At 41.8% G+C, this 21248-nt stretch overlaps 1 protein-coding gene across 2 annotated transcripts in view; it reads right to left on the bottom strand.

Annotated features, from left to right (window-relative positions):
* The window catches only part of daam2 (dishevelled associated activator of morphogenesis 2), a 107303-nt gene extending 86296 nt beyond the window's left edge, over window positions 1–21007 (bottom strand). Inside the window, exon 1 of one of the 2 annotated variants that reach the window (XM_061063840.1) lies at window positions 20846–21007. The gene's annotated coding sequence lies outside the window, so the exon portion shown is untranslated. The remainder of the gene's footprint in view (window positions 1–20845) is intronic. The other variant, XM_061063837.1, reaches the window with a different exon arrangement.
* Window positions 21008–21248: the final 241 nt, after the last annotated feature.

Raw genomic sequence — 21248 nt, forward strand, 5'->3', positions numbered from 1 at the left:
ATTTAGGTTTTCCCCCTTTCCGGGCAGCTCTGATTTAAGTTTGTTTTGTTGAGGCGAGGAATTCCTTGTGACAGCACTTTGCACACAAGCATTTCTTTCACGCCCGCACGGAGATAAATTGCCAGTGAGAAAAATAACGCTGGAGCACAAAGCCTGAACTCTTGACAGCATAAACATTAGGGCACATTTTTATACATGGTGCAATTGTATGTTAGCTATAAATCCTGATAGCGGGGAACACTACACTATCCATCTTTCAAATGCCTCACAAACATAGCCTAATGACAGTAAAGCCATAAACCATAAATCTAACTGAGGACAGTAATCCATATGGTGCTGTTCACTCCTGTTTAATAAAATCACACCCCTTCTGTATACATTCTTTTCTACTGGTAGGATGAAATTATTCCTGTATTTTTTCTTCTCCTCCAACAGATAAACTGAATCCACCTGCTTTTATCAATCTTTACAAAGAATAAACAAGTATTTCACCAGGATTACCAGTCATTTGATTTAAATGCAGAGTGCATTTTGGGTGATTTGCAAAAGTAATGGCCATCTGAATGGCTCTTTCATCCAAAAGGCAGACTGGGCAAGATCAGAGGTCACCCTGTCACTTGCCCCCCCAGAACCTCTGCTGTCTGTCTGGATATGGGCCAGCTAAACGCTGTCATGTTTGGACAAAGGTCCAGCTTTCTGCTGACTGACTAATGACAGCTTCATCATGTTGACCAATGATGTAATGCCCTGATCTTTGTGCATGAATGACATTACAAATAGACTTTGAATAAAGTCAGAAACGTACTTGCGGTTAAGTGGGACTGCCATGCATGAATGAAAGAGACACTCCCTTTTAAGGGGATATAAAGTTAGAAATGTCATTTGAGCATAAGGGGTGAGTATGGGCTGAAAGTCTTCATCAGTGTCTGACAACCACATCAGTCTAAATATAAAAAGCAGTCAGTGGTGACATATTGTGTGATAAATACATGCTCCACAGCATGATTCAAAGGATTGGCCAGTATGAATACAAAATCCTTACTCTAAAAGGAACACTGAGCTTTCATTGTTAATAGACAATGATATATAAAGAAACAAATATTACACCTCCATAGTCCTCAGTTGCATTTGATAAAGTGTTTGGTAAACAAACCCACGCAAATCTGTCAATTTTACAGATATTACAGCAATGGCAACAACAACAGCAGCTACAGTTGCAAAGTGTCAGGCAGTCTTTGGTGAAAATCTGCTTTGAACAAGCATATATACAAGTCAAGGCAAATCGATTTAATTTTGCTATCTTTTTAAGGTGCACAGTTTTTCAGTGACAGACATTTTTAGACAATCAATTAAGACAATCAATATAAAGTACGAAGGATGCTCATGAAAATCCTGCTACTACATTTCAATGAATCCAGGTGTGTGCACCATTAAACAGGGAAGACTGATAGACAACACTGATGGGGGAAAAAAGACTGATTGTAAAACTGAAAGGAAAGGGCCTTGCTCCTTTTCCAGATGCTTGTATTCAAAGGCAAGGTTTATATATTCCAGTTGCTGTTATATTGGCAACATGGGGACTCTGCTCCACGGTGTGCAACTTCAGCTGTACAACTGCCATTACAATTTATTGCTGTTTCGTATCCCGCCATTCAAAAGAAAACGATCAAAAGTACCGATCTTCTCAGGGGCGACTTTCTAGAAAGAGCTGACCACAGACTGAACCCGAGATAAGTCCTCCATCTGAGCCCTTGCAGGTGGAAAAATGTCCCTTCTTAAAATCCATTCAAAACAAAGTAAATCAAGGTTTTACGTTCCTCTAAAGAATTGCATATGTCCATTTATGGCTGGAGAGTGTGATGGGAAGTTACTCCAGCTCTAAACAGAGATCTAGCTGGGGGTACCCTCTCTCTGGTGATCGTATCATAGCCCTGCACACACACTCAAACAGTCATGGCTCTCACAGTATGTTCATAAAAACATCTGGGAGTCATCTGTTCTGCGAAACCAAAGACCCCCTGTGAACAGGTGGGTGTCTCCATCCGTGGCCTTATGCCCTTTTTCTTGACTCTTGACCTCTTGTTATAGGTTGGAAACTCTTTCAACCCAGTGGCACCATCATGGACACAAACAGAGCAGTGTCAGGAGCCAAGGTTAAGTAACCCTGTGCCCACCTGGTGCTAGAAGACCTTGAAAACACTGAAGTGTGACGCCAGCCCATATTTAATGACATTTTTGTCACACACTATGTGATTTTAAAAGATTGGATAGCTTGGAGGGACATTTTCTTTCAATGACTTTAATTCAGTCTGAATGTTTTCAAAGCGAGACTGTTTGAGCCCAAACATCTTTCTTGATTGGTGATTTGGATCTGCACCATCAGACCGATATCAGAAACGTACAGTACGTCCATATCGAACCCGATACCGATGTTAGATCGGATCGGTCCATTCTCTAAGTGAAATATAAGAAAAGAAAGCAAAACACAGCTGTATTTGTGAATTTGCATAGTGCTGTGACAGCAGAAGCAAAAACTGGACAAACCTTTGAAGCTACTAGGGCGAAAATAAAGTTCCATCTTCTCTCTAAAGATTTTATCACAAACCAGAGGAAGTGGATTTCCTAAAAATAGCCCACTTATTTTAATCTCAAAGTCTTTGGCCTGTCTTGACCATAATGGGTCCAACCAACCCAGTCAAACCCACAGCACTGCTGCTGAAAAGTCAAATTACAAGCTGCCATTTTTGACCATTTTCTCTTAATTCCTTTCTGTCTTTCAGATGTAATGCTTTGCTGGCTGTTGAACTGCACTGAAGCTGTCTGAGGAGCTTCACGGATGACAGAATAATAACAAACATATCCTGTTTATCTCTACACAGCAGGTCACAGCAATCTGTTCTGAGCCACTGTTCATTTCAACACAAATCCACTCATTATCATGTCTCTATGTGGAGGGAAACGAGCATGGTTTACATAGTGAAGAACAGTTACTTTAACATCACAACCACAAAAACAAACCAAACACAGCTCATCTCTAAAATCAGGAGCTTCATAAACACCACCTCAACCACAATGTAGCCAGACTTTCCCCTTCAATCATGTGTAGGAAACTTGCAGAGCCAAATAACAACCAACCTTCAACCCCTGAGCATCGCTCAAGTCCACGTGCCTCATGTTCCATCCAACCACACAAGGCGTTTGTCAGCCCAGCTGCTTCTTATACGATGGGAAGGGTCAGACAAGTTGTTACACTGATTTACTATCCCCCTTAGTGAAGGAGCCCCCTGCCACATCCTGTTCCCCAGCTGAGAGAGGGGGCTCCCTAAAAAAAGTTACTGTGCTGTGTCTTTGTATAAAACATGGACATCATCTCAGGGAGGTCACCCCACTGGTTTCTGAAGAGGAATTAAAAAATCCAACGATGGCAGTCACAATGTTGGAAGTGCTATCTCAACCTGACCTTCGATCAATCTAAACACTCAAAGAGGATGAGCTTAAGCCCGCCTGTCAGTCAAATCAAATCAACCCAACCCAACCCCTAATTATGCAAATGTCTGAAAAACTGTTAGCTTAATGAAATCCAAACAGATTAATCAGTAGCTTTCCTCCTACAGTACGCTTTAGATATCAAATTTGTTATATGAACAAGGCTGTCAAAATATTTATTTATTTATTTTTTGATATGGGACCTAGCAAGAAAAGGCTACATTAGCTTCATTGTTCATCACAGGATGCCACTTGGTGTTCAGTGAATTTATGGTGGATTATCACATGGTTTTTGCTGCTGTTTTCTGGGTCAACACCTTCCTTTTCTTGGTTGAAAGGAACATGTTGGGGCAAACTGTCCTTGATATGCATGTTTCAGGAACTACTCTGTTCCGGGAGTTAGGGAGCGATCAGCTCTGTTTGCAGAGAGCTATCGGGTTAGTGTGTGTACACAAACCAAGTGATCTTATGTTCCCACTCACTCTTTTCCATCTATCTCACAATGCAAAAAGAGAATTCACAGTTGAAGAATAAGTCACTATCCTCTATAAGACTAACCCCAAGAAGAGCTGTCTCATTAATGGATTTAATCATTCAATAGGAATTTATGGTTAAAGAGCATTGTTAAAAACTGCACTTCATGGGGCGCCAGCTGGCCTGGCGGTTAGGTCCCGCCCCATGTGCTGAGGCTATAGTCCTCAAAGTGGGTTGGCCGAGTTTGAGTCCCACTTGCGGCTCCTTTCCCACATGTCATACCCACATGTACCCACTGTCCTTTTCAATTAATGCATGGTAAAAGCTTAAAAATGTATATTTAAGAAATCCTTTTATTACCGTCATGAACACATTCAAGCACACCTTACCAAAACTTAGGGCTGCACATTCAGCCAACCACCCACCAACCAACACCCACTCTACCTTTGAGCCACAGCAGACTAAAAACCATAAATCTGATTGGGTTTGACAAAAGTCAGAAAATTATTTTTAGTCTTTTTAACCGAGCCCTGCCTCCTGGTTAGACAAAAGTTTTGGAACAAAGAGCATTAAAAATAACTACTCAATCACTACAAAGTATAAAATGGATTTATACTAATGTAGCAATGCCCCCTTATCTTTACTTTAACTTCCAAATGAACCCTTCAACCTGCCTCATCATCTGATTGCACAGATGTCATTTCTTGCACATCACCGATGCTTTTTTTAAGATTCAGATTTACATTCTTTATTGTCCCACAAGGGGAAATTTGCGTTGCAGCAGGAGCACACATGAAGACAAGAAACACAAGGACAACATCACCATAAAACATAAACGAAAATGAATTTAAAAAAATCAGAAAAAGCAACAAAATATAAAACAAAAAAAACCAAATAAAATATTGCAATAAAATCAGTCAAGAGCTCATACCAAAATGGGAATTCCTACCAAGTAATTAAAGCGCAAAGAGGAGGTGTGCAGATGTTTCAAGATCTAAGCAATGGGTTTGGTATGAATGGCTTAAACTATGACAATAAAACAAAAGTGGTAATAAACTGTTATTATGTAAATAACTGAACATGAGCTGAAATGTCTACATGTGATGAGGTTTGAATGTGTGAAATAGCGTTTCCTTTAAGTATAACAGAATGGGTTGATGAGCTGGTTTTAGACTGGGAGAGCTCATGTGTATCTTCTCACTGCTGTGTGTGCTGGAGACACAATGTAAATACAGAAAGCACCATGCTGTGCCGGGGGAGCAGAGGTGGAGGGGAGCGTTGCTAAGGGGGCCCATTGTGCACCGATTACCCGCAAGAGGGGAAAATGATGCTGTTGATTAAAGCCAGCTGAGCCCGGGGCAGGCTCCTGGAGCTGCAGTGGAAGACACACGCCCAGCACCACGTGCCACTGAAATCCATCTGGCTTCTCAATGACACCCACTGACAAGTCAGTTCTGCACGCTTGTTCTTATTGCTGCTAAAATTGTACACAAACACACACCCACACACCCGCAGTGCTTGTGAAATCAAGCTAACAAATAAGACTTTTTCCTCATGAGAATACAGGTTTGGCTACAATGCTGGTACAGAACAGCCACAATCTGACCACTTTACTCCTACATACAAGAACACAGGTTTGTATTGCTACACTAATTAAGGCTCTTACATGATTACAAACAAGGCCTGAAGCTGATTCTAGTTTCTTTTTTTAAAGAGGAAATAGTTAATTTAACCCCTAAACCCTGAATCTGAATTCAATGTTAGAATTCGGGACATTCAGGAAAGCATGCTTACTTGTCACAGCAAGTCTTCAAGATGCAGAATTGAAAAAAATGCCCCTTTTTATTCCTTACACAGCTACTGCCTTCACTTTCCCTGAGTATCAGAGTGCTCAAAATTGTCAACCATTATCACCTTACAGCATCACTCCCCCTCTCTATCACAGCAGTCATTTTTCGCTTTGCATTTGGGTGGCGCCATTCAGAGAAGCCAAATCATCATCACAGACCAAATTCATTTTACTGCAGGTTTCAGGAAGATCAAAAACTCCCAGTTTAAGCTCTGTAAATCACAATCATCTCTTTGTTTGGACGTCTACAACAAGACATCTTTTCTCAGATATGATGTCATGGCTGGGATTCACATTTGCATTCTTATGAGTCATCACAGACTTTCTGTTGAGCCCTTTGACAGATACATTTTCTTTAAATCATGCATTTAATCATGTCATCCCCTTCTCTTTTGATGGTTCTCAGCGTGTTCTTTCTCAAAATCAATGTCCACGCTTTGTGGGGAGATGAGCCTCCTGAATTTGCACACTGATTGCCATCACAGCTTTTTTTCCTCTTTGATATTTGCCAATACCATCTCCTCAATTCTGGACTTGGAGGGATGGAGAGAGGCAGTGGGCATGTAGAACACACCAAAGAAATCCAAACCAAAAAAAACAAACTATTTTCACATGTCGTTTGTGTTTGGCAGATTATAGCATTAATTTGTTTGGGATTTTTTTCTTTACAAATTATAGACATGGCAAATCACCAGTCATTAAGATCACGAGCAACACCTTAAATACGTAGTTTCAAATTACTAAAGGTCACTAGGTTATACAATTATCGTGCAAATAAAGCCAGAGACATAATTGCAATGGTTTCCAGTTTAAAGTATGACCTTTACTGAACTAAGTAAGCATTGGTTCCTCAGGGTTATAAATGTGATCAGTTGGGAGTTATAACCGCATCCAATGAGGGAGATCACAACCAAAAGTACAAGCATTTAGTTACTCTATACTGTATTTATTTAGAACAGATGTCTTCTACCTCATGCTTTAAAAATGCATAGTGTCCAATAAATGCGTGTGAACAGACTTTCCCACAATAAGCTTTGTCCCACTTGTCGTCCCCTACAGGATGGAAACCTGCTCCAGGAAAAAAGAAAAACCTTGACCGCTGTAGTACAAATCTGGGTTAATCACATCTGCTCTTGCAGCGTACAATCAACACACATTGTTCCTATTACATGCCATTTAAGTTAAATGGTCAGGCTGGGCTGCGATTTGTTGTCCCATTGCACGCTGCAACAAAAATGTGGGTCAGCATTTCTTCCCCTGCAGCTTTTCCTCTCCTTGAACCTTAGTTTCCTTGGTAGAACAATGAGTCTGCCTTTTTCTTTTTGTCCTTCAGAGACGGTGGAACTGTAGTGAGAACGGGCATTATTATGACCACATCGGTCACTGTGGTGCTCCCAGACAGTTAGCACGGCTGCCCTCTGAGATGCAATGAGCGATATGACGGAGAACTCAATGACCTTGAATTGAAGCTTTACTTCTTTCTTTGGTCCAACACAGCAATTTCAATAAGCATGAGCATTGATTGTGGAGACTGGGATGAAAAGAAAAAATGGAGCAGACTGATGACAGAAGAAGAAAGAACAGCAACTTCAGAGTCGTTCACTGTCAGCAGCCGTCTCCTTAGGGAGCCACAAGGCTTACTCAGCTTTGCCCTACTGTTCTACTTCTAATGGAGTCAACCTTGAAAAATTAAGGAAAAACAAGTTGGCGAGGTGTCAGGTATTGGCTAAAAATAGCCTGCAGTAAAACTACTGACAACTAATTTACCTTAAACTTTTTTTTTTCAAGTTTTCAAAAAATGATTATTTTATTTATTTATTTTTTAAAGGAAGAAAAGATAAATCTGGGAAATGTTCTGCACAACACTGACCAGGGGCCAGAAGCTTTAGACAGATTTATGATCAGCGTCTGTTTTAATACTTTTGTAATCTGTGCCCTAAGTGAGTGTGTGTGTGTGTGTGTGTGTGTGTGTGTGTGTGTACGGCTTTGTGTTTAAATGTCCCAACATACATAAATGAATCACAGTAGGGCTTCTTCCCTCCATTCTGTTTCATGGGCCAGACCAGCAGTCTCTTCTGATCAGCAGAGCGGCCCTTTCCTGTTCCTCAAGCTCTTAGAAGGAATGTCAGGAAGGCAGGGTATTGATGGGCAGGATGTGAAAGTGTGTTGATTCATTTTGTGCGGTACTTGAGTAATACAATGGAAATGATGAATGGTAAGGTCAGCCTTCTTTGATAAAATCCCTTGAAACATATCATATGCATCAGTTCATTCTTCATCCTCCTAACTTGTCTTACATGATTGCATCTGAATTAATATTTCCATTCAATCTTCTTAGATCTCTTAACAAACGTATTTAGTTCAGAATGGCAACTCACAATGCTTAGGTTAGTCACATCTAGATTGTGCTGACTGTGTCAAATGGGCATATGATCCCAGCTCTCCATGAATTTTAAGAAAGTGACAGTCCTTGTGGTACCAGAAAACACTGTATGTTTAAGAATTGATGTAACATGGTATCACAATAAACCGTTGATTTATACCCCTCGTACTGGGCTCCAAGATGAAGATATATGAATTTATATACGACATCTCACCAGTAGTTTTAAAGAATCCAAGTTGTCCAAACCACGAAAGAGTTTGTTTATCTGTGGCTGCTAAGGTGGAAAAAAAGGACCGGATAGAAAAAATCAGGCTTCCGTTTGCTTATGTGGCTTTAGCTGCTCCCTGCTGAGGACAGAGTGAGCAACAACCAAGGGAGTGAGAGATAAAAAATGTAGAAGACTTCCTGCCTCACGGCGCTGTGTTCCTCTAGCATCCCCTTAGTTTTTGTACTGCAGCCCATCGTCAAGGCAACTTGGCAGGAATCAGGGCCCAGGACTAGAGGGTTGGTGATTCAGGGAAGGGAAAAGTGTGTGAGTGGAGGATGTTTTTGTTAAATTTTTAGCTCCAAACCCAGTACAACTACAATCAAAAAATATTAATTTTAAAACACAGAAGTTAAAAGCATTTTTTAAATTGTGCATTTAAGGGATTCTGTCAGTCAGCACAGCAGGATTGGAGTTGGGGTTGGCTTGACAGGGGCTTCTGAATGGGTTGATATTACAGCATTAAAGTCTGCACCAAGGGTCTGGTCGGTCCGCCTAATACCTCTAATCCACCCCCCACCACTAGCGTCAATCCCTGTAGATGTGGTCAAGGGCATGGTTACAGTCCGGTAGCATCAGTGCCACTGCCCTGCTGACCCCCCCCCCCCCCCCCCCATTTCACCTCTTTCTCCCTCTCCGATAATCACAATATCTTTCAAAGTCCTCACGCTACATGCTCCAGCTAATCCCTGCGGCTGCTGGACAATGTGAAGGTGGGGGGTAAAAAGCGGTGGGGGTAGAGGGGTTGGAATTGTGATAATGGACTTTAAAAAGCCATTTTCTAGATGGATCACCGCCGGAGGAAATATTGCGGGCTCTGGTGTTACATGAAAATAGACAGCCTGTCAAAAGCAGTAGAAAAAGAGAGGCAGAGAAACGTATGGGAGAAATAGAAAACATCATTCTCTGTAGCTTTAAAGGGTTATTCTAGCAGATTCAATTCAATTTGGCAATATTTCCACATACTGTATGTCTGAATGTTACATCGCCCTCTTTAAAATCACTGGACTCAATTGACAAAGACAGTCATTTTACCTCAAAATACACAAAGCTTGTTGGTTGTTTTCAGTTTACAGTTTTCTTAGTTTTAATGTGACACACAAAGATTGTGTTGGACCCAAACTAATAACTTAAAACAACAAAATTACACAAAAGGATAAGTATGAAGCAGGTAAACCGTTGCAACACACTTCAGTGTTTAAAGAACTGAACGCCCGTCCCTAGATTGGCCTTTAAAACACACATTTTAACAACAAATACACAGGAGACTGTACAAACCAAACACTAAAACAGATGGACCAATACAAGATAAGAAATATCATACCACAAAATACTGTAAATCAGGCAGCCCAAGATCAAACATGACTAAGTTTAAAATGACTCTGGTTAGTATCAACTTTGAGCTCTGTAGGCGTCCAACAGATTGATCCTCTAAACAGAAAAGGCTGTAAGTGATGAGCTACCTGTATGAAAGGGAACTTTACAGTCCGCATTAGATGCTCCTCCATGTTTGAAAGACTCTCAGTTGAAACACCAGGTCACTGAGCACCTGAGGAGACTGATGATTTAAGATGTTATGGAATAGTTTAAGATTAGCGTAGCATATTTAATTTTGATTAGAACACGACAATGATGTCAACTCATCGGCTTCCTGTCTAATATTTTAATTGCTACATTGCATATCTTCACGAGGACTTAATTGCTGTACCATCACGTTGACCTGACTGTAACTAAAAGGTCCATCCCTATAGGGACTCATTATTTGAAGTTATCAGACACTTATATTTATTATACTAGCCTTCCAATTTAGCATTTTTTGTGAATAACTGATTGCATTGCAGCCATTAAAAGCCGTTTTGTGTTTGGCAGTTGAGGCAAATGAACTGGACAAACTTATTTTACTTATTGGTCATTTGGACCACAAAATATGTAAAGGAGAGCCTAGGCTTAATAATACCCGAATTTCCCATCAATGCAAGCCAACTCTTGTGTGGCGGAGAGAGTCTTTGGCGCACACAGCGATGGTTTCTGTGTTCTCTCTCCATCACTGTTGCTGACAGGTTGGACGTCTCAACAAATAAATGCACACAGACACACTTTGTTTTTTTTGCGCCACTTTTAGCTCTCTAGTTTTGTATTTATTTCATTTTGACACGTTTGAAAAATTGCCGTGGAAAAGCAAACTGTTATCCTCTCACTACACTCACAAGTCATGACAGAACTGGTCATAGCAACCACTGCCAGAGGCACATTAGTAGAGAGAAGTTGGAGGAGACCCGCATGACCACAGTAGCAGAGAATGTCATGGATGCAAGCGGACATACTATAAATGATTAATTCATTAGTCAACTGAGGGACTGGGAAGAACTTGCATCATAGGCCATCTGGCACCGTCAGTGATGATGCTTGAAATAAAAAGGAAGCTGAGCCCTGCTTCAGTTTTTTGCAATCTCACAAGTGCACAAACAAGTTTCCCCCGGACGCATAAACAAATATAAATAAACCCTTATATAACCACAATGCACATAAGATACAAATGCACCGAAAATAACCTCCTTTCCATGGTTGCTAGGACATGGCTGGGTCATTTGAGTTTCCCCCTGCTGGCTCCTGTCGTTTGTTTACCCCCACACTTCCTGAATGCTGATGGCAGATAGTCTCCTGGTTTATACGAGTGAAGAGAGAAGAAAAACAGCCCTCCGCTCTGAGAGGCTGCTGCAGCGAGGAAGGGCCGAGGAGGAGGAGGATAGGAAGAAGGGGGCGGGGGGGTCTGTTCCTAGTAACCAAGAGAACAGCACCAAGGGGGTCACCTGATGTCCACATGTGATGTTTATCCTGCAGAGTTGACGCGTGTATATCACAGGAGGATGACAACAGTATTAACAGGCTTCTTCTCCATCTCCTTCCCATCTGCAAAAACTCAAACAATGACTCAGACTGGACGTCCAATCTGCTAGAAAAAAGAACCTTGTGTTTCACATCAGGTTTCATCCTGAGGAGTAGAGATGTGAAGTTCAAGCAGAAATACTATTTGACATTCAATAGGAAATATTTGATGATTATTCAAAGACCCCTTACAAGTAAACACACAGACTTTTTACCATTGTTGATTCTGATACAAAAGTTTGACTAACAAGTTGCTATCCTCTTTCCCTGTTCATTGAAGGAGCACTGGCCTCCACTAAAATCATGCCCATCTGTGTAACCCCGCCCCTCAGCGTAAAAGTGGGCCAAGGGAGCGCTCAACTAAGAGGAGATTTCAGTGTTCGATAAATATGAGAAAAATGATTGAGGAGAAGAAGACGCGAAGATGGTCATCATCATTACATATAGTGGGCTGCTGCAGAAAAACTGTGGATTCTCTGGAGGGGTGCATGCCCTTAGACACCCCTAGCTGACTACTTTTCCCAATGGCTGACTACTCCACATGTTCATGGAAAGCCCTGGTTATTAAAAAAGTCCATGGCCTGGCAATGGCATTGCTTACAGATGATGGAGAACACCCACAGTTGCTAAATCTGGGGTAAGGACAGTTTACAACACAGTGCAAATAAACGCCTTGCCTTTCAACGCTCCATTTGAAGTGCACTGCCAGTGCAAAAAAAAAAAAACGTGCTCGAGATCACTCTGCCTCTCAGGAGGGATACAAGTAAAAAGGCCCCATTTCAACAAGCCTCTCCTGAGACAGACCTCTATTCATGCTGCCTCTGAATGCTTTAGTTGTTGCCAACCACGCGGTTTGTCACTTGGCAAAAAGGAGTTTTTGAAAAGAACTTGCTGGGGATGAAGGATCCATGGCTCAGGTCCACTGTTCAGATAGTGTTTGTATGTTTTGTTACTCGATAGCAAAAAGACAAGACCATTTATATATCCTTCGCTGATCCTCAACTGCATGTGCTCATCCAGCTCAAAGCTCAAACACAGTGAGATGGCAGTTTGGTCAGATGATGCATTACGGGCTGAGAGAGTCTGAAGAAAACAGTAAAAGTGCCTGTCACAGCTTTCTATTCTACTTAAGAGCTTTGAAGTGAACTATAAAGTCATTACATGATTGGGAAGAAATGCATGGGAAGATAGATATGCCAAATTGAATCATCTGAAAGTCTTAGCTAGAGTTATGATGCTGTTAAGCCTGTAAAATGTTTTACTCTTACTGCCTTAATTCTACATGTGAGATCACTGGGAAGGTTTTGTGTGACACTGTATGTTTAAAAAAAAAAATGTCCTATGGCCACAGTTTATGGTTGCACGGCATCCAACCTCTGCAGGCTAAGATAGGATAAGACTATTTTGATTGATGATTACAAAGGAAAACAAGATGGGTTGATCTATATCTTAAATCTTCTTAATATGCTGCATGAAAAGCGAATTACGGTCGGAAAAAACTTGATATAGTACGGTGTAGGGAGTCCCATTTACCTGACAGCCTGTTTTATCCTTCGGAAAGAGTTCCAGTTTCTTTATTGGTTGGTCAGTGTTGAGTCAAACAAGAGCAACTCATAGTAGATTTAAAGTCTGAGAACTTTTAGTGACACTTACTACGGTTTGGCAATGTGTACCAAAATGTACAAAATAAAACATTTCAATGCAAACTGTTATGGGTATTTTGATATTTGGAGTGTGTGTGTGTGTGTGTGTGGTGGGGGGGGGGGGGGGTTATTCATGAAACAATGCAAGAACAACAGGACAACAGGCACTACATATTGCATGATGGGTTTCAAAACAACCAAAAACCACACAACTACTGAGATGATATATAGGGAGGGTAGTGTAGCAGGACAGTCAGACTCAATACCAGCAAAGTCACTTCAAAAAAGGGCGATGTAACATTATATTACAACCTGCTCTCAGTGTATTCCCCCGCCTAGATACACTGGGACTTTTTAACTAAATATGCACAAGGTGCACAGTTTTAGTTTCTTATACTTTGTGAGAATTCAGTCACTTGACATTACTTATGACAGAGAAAGGCATTTGAATGTGATGTATATTTGCTTCTGAACTGAAAAGATGGTGAATGTATTGCTAGAGGATGATCAAAGATAAATGTAAATGTGAAATTGAAATACACCCGGTATTAGAGGGGGAATCCCATGAAACAAAAGTAAAAACCACACAGCACCAGCATCCAAATATGAAAATGGAAGTAAATCAATGCCAGTGGCTTGCACTGAAAGTAAAACAAGAATTCATAATCTAAATGTAAAAGCCACCAACTTATTTTTAATGAGGTAATTCCTCTGTCTAAATAGCATACTGTATGTGAACCAGAACCCATCTCATTAACAAAACTGCAAGCTTAGAGCTATAAACCTCACCTATCTAAGGTTCAAAATCCAGCTTTAGAGCCAGGACATATTCTACAAGAGCAGCCAAAGTAAACCCACCAAAGGCTGGTCCATTCCCAAAACTCTCTTTTACAAATCCATGTCTCCATCTCAGCCAATCATTTAAAATGATTTATTGGTAGGGGGTACTTTTTGCCAGGCTTTTGAATCAGTGTGCTGAAAGCCTGAAGGATCTCCTCTTTCTGAAAAGACCGACCTGAAAATACAAAGATGAAGCTGGCTGTTAGGGAAGGGGACAGATCATACAAACGGATAGACAAGGGGTTGAGACTCAAAAGACTGGGAGGGGGGTTTATACTATCCCTACAACAACTAAGAGTTGCAGGGAGGAGAAGGGCCGCAGAGCAATGGTTGGGCTCTGACTCTCCAAGCATGGAGGACCCCAAGGGAAAAAACAGTCCAGAGAGCGGGGGACTCTCACGGACTGTCGAGAAATTTTCCCACAATCAAACACACAAACAGAGCGGCTCAGGGCAGCAGAGGGGACCCTTGTCCACCATGGAGACAGAGGGAGGGAGGGAAAGAGAAGGAAGATCTGATAGTTACAATAACACTGCCCGAAGAGGAACATGCTATTCCATATCTCTTGTGAAGAGGCCCCTCAGGCTGAATGCAATATAAAGGATATTCAGTCTTCCAGCAGAGACTCAAATCATTTTAAGAATGTTTAACTTGTAAGTATCCTTAAGTACATTTCAGAAACTCAGTGAGCTGGTATGGGCCTCTACCAGATGATTTGGCCAAAACCACACAGTTCATTGGTAAATGACCTCTTTAAGGTAATCTGTTTTAAGCACAAATACCATCTGCTAGGCTCTAAATGGTGTGCCAGGCTACTGAGGGCATCTGAATTGTTACTGCTAATTTAGGAGGGATTTGATCCTAGGAAACCAACAATACATGATACAAGCTCAAGTACAACTATCTGGGCCAAATTAGTTTTCGTCAGATGGCAATGAAGATCAAATTGACTCAGTTTGCAAGCAAGGATATTTTCTTGTTAAGGAGGAACTGGCTGAACGTTTGTTAGGTCTCAGGCAAAACAAAACCACATGGATCCAGATAGACCTCAAATGCCATTAGCTATCCATCCATCCAATCATATAATCACAAGCTCTGTGTAAACACACATTCTTTTTTTTTCTGAAAGGGCCAGCCAGGCAGTTAGACCTGGTCATAGGTCAAAGATCGCCTTTCCCCGCTGTGGGTTGAGTCTGTTCACAACAAAAACATGCTTGACCTCTGACACAAAGATCAGAGTAAATAATAGCTGCATTTAACACAGCTTTTTTTTTAGCATTTTCTTGTGCCATGTTTCAGTTAGACAGAAAAAAAGTCAGGGCCCTAAATCCTTTGGGATACACAAAGCAGATCCTCAACAGAAGCTGTTTTCACACATGTGGTTCTGAAAATTTCAGGACAGCATGCCCTTGATCTTCCTGAGTTGCTTATCTCTATACCCCTCACTGTAGAGTTTCCACTGTTGGACGAGAGGGCCAGTCACAGGAGGAAAAACATGATGGTAAGACGCTTAAGAAATCAAAGATGGTGGACCAAGTGACAGTGCTATGCGAAAAAGTCTGAGTAAAGTCGGGGTGAAAAATAAGACAATTTTTTTAGCACATGCAGCTCCCCTAAAATTTCTGGATTTTTGTGAATGTGTGGAAACACCATGAGGTAGCTAATAACCATCACTGGGGAGTGTTTGCAGTCATGCATCCAACTGTCCTTGACCAAAGCCAAACTATCCATTCTTTTTTTTCCCTGTTTGACTGATGCCCTTCCTCTTCTAAAAGGTTACATCTTGAGAAAATGTAGCGTGCAAGCCTCCTTTCGAGCAGGTCAGCAAAAGTCTTCAAACTTCCTTTTATAGAAGTAACCCCCCGAGCTGGATATCACAGCCATTAAAAATAAGAAGCTGGAATGCAGCAGGGGAAAAAAATAAACATCCACCCAGCTCTGTTATCTGCACCCAGCTGTGCAGTTTAGGGGCCGATCTTTGGAGATGATGTCACGCTGGCATTGTGTTACTGTTTAAATGGCATTCCTATCATTCTGCGGGAATACAAATTTATTCAAAGTAAAGTCTAAAAAAGATAGACCTTGGATTAAGGAACATGACCAAGAAGCAGTTATTATGCATCCTGCTGTCCCTTGGTGAAAGTATTCAGGAAAAGATTGCAATATTCATGTGAATACAGGAATATTTAATAAATAGTCTACCTTCATTGAATGTATGTAAGTGGTCATAATTAGTTAAAGCTGGATGTTGTAGGTAGAGCAAAAGATCACATCTAAGAAAGACAATGTATGAGATCTTTAGGGGCAGACCTTAAAGTTGGTGGGGGAAATATTGGAGAGTTTTGAGGAGTACCAAGGGCCTATGAAAGACCATCTCAAGGTGCAGTGTTTCAAGCTAATTTAAGTGAACCTGAGATGCTGAAGTGAGGGGAAACCTGCAGCCAAGAGAATACGGGACTGACGAACTAAAGGTTTGATAAACCATTCCATATGTGCTCCAGATCCCCAGTGAAAGAGCTGCTTTGTGCTAAGTGAGGTAGCACGCGCACAGGTCCCAAGTGGAACTCCCCCCCATATCTGGCCTTACCTCAGTAGCTCAGGGTTATATTAGCCAAGTGTAGGGGGCGGGAACAAGAATTTAGATGCCCGAGTCTCAACCTTCCATCCAGCAGTCTATTTTGACGGGAGCTAATTGCCTGTGACTACGTGGAGCCAGGGGACACAAACAACCATTGCATTGAGTCAGTTGTCTGGGGGTGGGGGTGGGGGGTAGGGGGCAGGATAGAGGGTAAAAGGGACCAAGGTTGGAAACAAGCTAGGAGAGGAAGGGGGCAGGGAGCTGTCAGGAAGTGAAGACATATTAGGGTATTCTCAACCTCCATTACCCCCAGTGCTTAATCATTCACAGTGATGGGAAAATAATTCCTCAAGACATTAAAGAGCCAATCTAACGTGGGCACCTGCTCCCTGTGTTTAGCCCTGATATGATTGAAGAAACCAGTCATCCAGCCATTTTGCACATTTATTGTAATATACCACCCTTACTGTAGCTGCAAGCTCCCCTGCATAGAACAGGAATAATGACGCATGAAACCCGGACCTAAATATCCTTCCTTTTATACAAGTGGTGGAAACATGCATGTCTAATCAGATAGTCAAGTTATCAAGCTACTGTATCTAAAAAAATACGTACAGTGGCATGAGTGCTGCAGAGTTCAAGAGCTGTTCTTGCAGAACTGCAGGAACAGAACATGAGGTGCTTTCCTGTAATAATGTATCTATTTCTGATATTTTAATTAACCACTCGATTGCATAACCTGTTCTTTTCAATTTATAGTAAATGAGTGGATATGTGTCGTGAGACTGACAGGAAATTAGTCTTAAGGGACGGACTGAGGAGGAGGAAAGAGGAAAATGAGGGGTCGGAAGGAATGCAAAATTTTTTTTTTTTTTAACAAGTTCCACTGGACAGGAGGTTTCTTCCTTCAACAAATAGATACAACACATTTCCAACGGATGTTTGATTTTTACAAGCAATTACGGTTAAAACATTTACAGTTGCAAAGAACATTTAGCAGTTTATCAAAGTTGTCTGCAAGCAAATATACATTAGATTGATACAAGAGCTCTGCTTCACAGTTTTAAAACCCAAATTCTGAACTTGTGTCAAGGGTTATTATTAGCATTTCTTGGGCATGGCTTCCAAGCTGGAAATCATCTCCAAGTCAGCTTCTTCAGGAGGTAGAACAACTTGAGGTCTGTATGGGAGAAACAGAACCATGCCTTTGCAGCACTCTTCAGGAATCTCCCCCAACAGACTGATGCCCAGACAAAAACTGCATCTCTAACAATATTTTGCAGAGTTTTGAGGATTCTTCTGGGCACATTTTACACAAATATGTCCATATTTTGGAGTCCAAAAAATATTAAGAAAACGTACAGAACTTATGTTTCTCTTTAGAGTTTTAGACATACTTATACATGAAAGTAAAGTAAAGAACTTGTGCTTGGGGGTCGGATTCACGACCACCAGTGACTGAGGACTTGAAGTAGGAGAAGGGGGAGCGCACAGACGCAATACTGTTTTAACAGACACACCACTATAGGATTATACCCTTAGAGCTAATTACTCCCAGACTCTTTCCCTCTGTGCCAGAAACTCTGCACAGATACAGTAAGCCAGCTGCCTGTCTATGCACAATACAAAGAAAACACTGGGCCACAGCAGAACGATGCACAAGGCAATGGGCGGATCAATGCTAAAATAGAATTATATGTTGGTTTGTTATCTGTTGCAGTGGTATCAGAAAGGAACTCAGCACAAGTGAATACTCAAGTTAGGGTAGTGCAATTACTATGGGGTATAAAAATGGTATCAGAACCATACTAAGGCATGAGCTAAAGCATCTAATGGATGATGAAGTTGAAGCTAAAGGTTGTCTCTGAAAAGCTAAACAACCAGTTAACAATCAGGGAGAACCTGAAGATTTGTGCATATCGTTAAATCTGTATAAATTATGCAAAAAATGTGCTTCCTGCTTTCCTGCACATACCTCCACCCTGCCTGAGCTCTTGCCCTATCCTGCCCGCCTCACCAGATTCTCACCTTACAGCCTGAACTGGCAGAGGAAGATGCCAACCAAAACATTGGTGTGAGTTAGAAGTCGATAAACCTCTGCCTCAGTGGCTGAAAAGGAACAATGGCCCTGTCATTCCCCTGCAGACCATCCTTCCCTGTGGCACACCAACACCTGGTCATCACCACACACAGCCACCCTGAGCTGAGTAAGGCTTCCAGTCATCCTCCTGCCGCACAAACACAACACACCACACACACACACACACACACACAACAGAGGTTCTGTGCCCTCTACTCAGTCAGCATGGGGACAACCACACGCAGCACACCTCAGCTTCAGTGGCCTTGTTACTCTTGGACATCAGACCTATTTTCCTTCCCTCCCTCCCCCTCTAAAAAAACACAGGTAGCTGGACACGGATTTGCACTATATAATCAAAACATGGGACCTTAAAATACTGCGGCCAAATTGCTGCAACAGCTGCTCTTGTCTGACCTCAGAGTAAACAGACAAGATTCCCGTTGTATATGTATGATTTTAATGCTCAAAGCCGAACCTGTGAAAAAGCTTAAAGTGTATTAAAAGCTCAGTGGATTGCAGCTTTGCTTAGAGATATACAGCTGGCTATAGTGCAGGGCTTTTTAATAAACCCATCCAGCATTGATGTCCATTAACACAAAGTCTGCGGGGTTCAGTGGGCAGCCTATTGATGCCTGTAAAGTATGTGCATTGCACATTGTTGAAAATTCCTCCGGTGGCCTTACATGGTCAAATCCTGCAAGCCACTTACTCCCGACGGGTTAGCATGATTAAAATGTAATATCTACATCATAATCTGTTCCAATCCCTTCACCCATATTTTTTATTTTTTTTTATTTTTCACTTCTTCTCATGTCTGTGAACTGTGGCCGTAAACAGTTAAGGATCACCGTGGCTTACTTAACGCTCCCAAGCAGCACGATCTTGATCCAGTAGGAGGAATGTGGCAGATGCTAAGTACTCCTTAGGCAAAGCTGTGCGGGTGAGGAGGAGGAGGTGGAGGAGGAGGAGGAGGGGATTTTTTTTTTTTTTTTTTTTTTGCTTAGCGTGGTGCTGTTGCTTGTAAAGCCTCAACAACTGACCAAAATGACCCAATGCTGCATCACTGCCAGATGTTCAGTTTCAGATTAAATAGCTCTTGATGACTTTCCATCCTATGAACTGACTTTTCATGCAGGATTTAAGAGGAATGAATGCCCCCCCCCCCCCCCCCCCCCCCCCTCCCCAAAGTGTGCAAACATTTCCCTCAATTTTCCTCATTACAAATAAATATTGCTTTTCTTAAATTCAGTACAAATTAAGAGCATCGGACACTCTAATAGCTCAATCCTTTAACCGAACCTCACGTCTGGATTCATTCAGTCCTTAAATTTAGACATCTAAATTATAAAGAGTCACCTGTTTTCTGTTACAGCAGGAAATACATTGCTGATGGCATGCTGATGTCTAAAACTGTGGCTAAATTTAGCTCAGGAGAAAAAGGAATTACCGCCCACTGCAAAAAGGGTCGACCATGACAGGTGTTTTGTTTTAATATTGAGCCAAAATGTCATATTTTTATGCAAACATGAAAAAAATCTCAATATAATTTTCCTTATCCAGATCAGTTTTGATTAGAGGCTTGACCTGAGGAGAACAGAGAAGCTCTGAAAGATGAACATTTATCTCACTTGATATAGCCTCGCACTACTTAGGCTATATTATGAATAGACATTTTTTTGCAGTATGACAGAAGGCAGGCTGTGTAGTGACAGCGCCCTCTTTAGATGCTCACAGGTATTAATTGTCTGTCTGTCAGGTTTAGCCCAGTGAACGCTCAGCCGCCTAATATCGAGGTCAACTGCATTGCACGTCAAGTGACGGCTCAGTACTGTCCATCACTGTGTCACACATCTTTAGAAATCACAGGAAATATTTGTGAGACTATCATTAAACGACAAATCTCATTATGATCGAGTCTGTTGCTGTCATGCGCAGAGCTGCATATAAATTAACCAATATGCATTTAATGGCGGTCAACGTGTTCGATTTGACGGGAATCAGGCCATTCTCCTTAAATATATGAGTCAAATGCGCACTGGCATGTTCCAGATCAGGTGCTGGATTCAGTGGGCACGATTCATCAGAATAAACAGCAGCATGGCAAAAAGCTCATTTCCATCTTTAACCCATTGAACAGCTCTTAAAATGTGTCGTAAAAGGCAAAACAGGCAGGAAATACTTGATTTCCCTTCATCATGCGTACGTCCGTAAATCTGTGATTCAGAGGAACTACTTCCAGCCGATGGCTCCCTGTGCCTCCGCGGCTGCTGGAGGGAGAACCGGGGGGGTAGTTGAGCACCATCACAAGGTAGCCTACCGCTCAATTCACACTGAATTACACTGGATTTCCAAACTTACCTTGCAGCTTCGTTGCGGAGAAACAATGTCTGCTCGATAATAATAATCCCTTGTCCCTGTCACCAGGAAAACACGGCCGAGTCGTGTCTCGCAGCGGGCTGTTAAAAATAGAGAGCCGATGCCCTGCGCTCGCCGTTCATTCAGCTGAATGATAGTGGAGAGTGAGGAGGACTGACAAGTCGGTCAAAACAGCAGCACCACGCCTCCCCTCTTAAAGCCACCGCATTCTGTCTGTGCGTCGACCTGTCTCACCTTCAGCGCGTAAAGGGATGAGAACTCACAATTCAAGCCAATGTAGCCCAATTCAAAAAATATTTATATTCTCTTGTAGATGTTTTCATTGCTATCAAGGAATAACCGAGCAGCCGGTAACATGATTCTGCAGAGCGTTTGAATGCTCCCT

Source organism: Labrus mixtus, chromosome 18 (genome assembly GCF_963584025.1).
Source record: "Labrus mixtus chromosome 18, fLabMix1.1, whole genome shotgun sequence".
NCBI classification, from domain to species: Eukaryota; Metazoa; Chordata; class Actinopteri; order Labriformes; family Labridae; genus Labrus; species Labrus mixtus.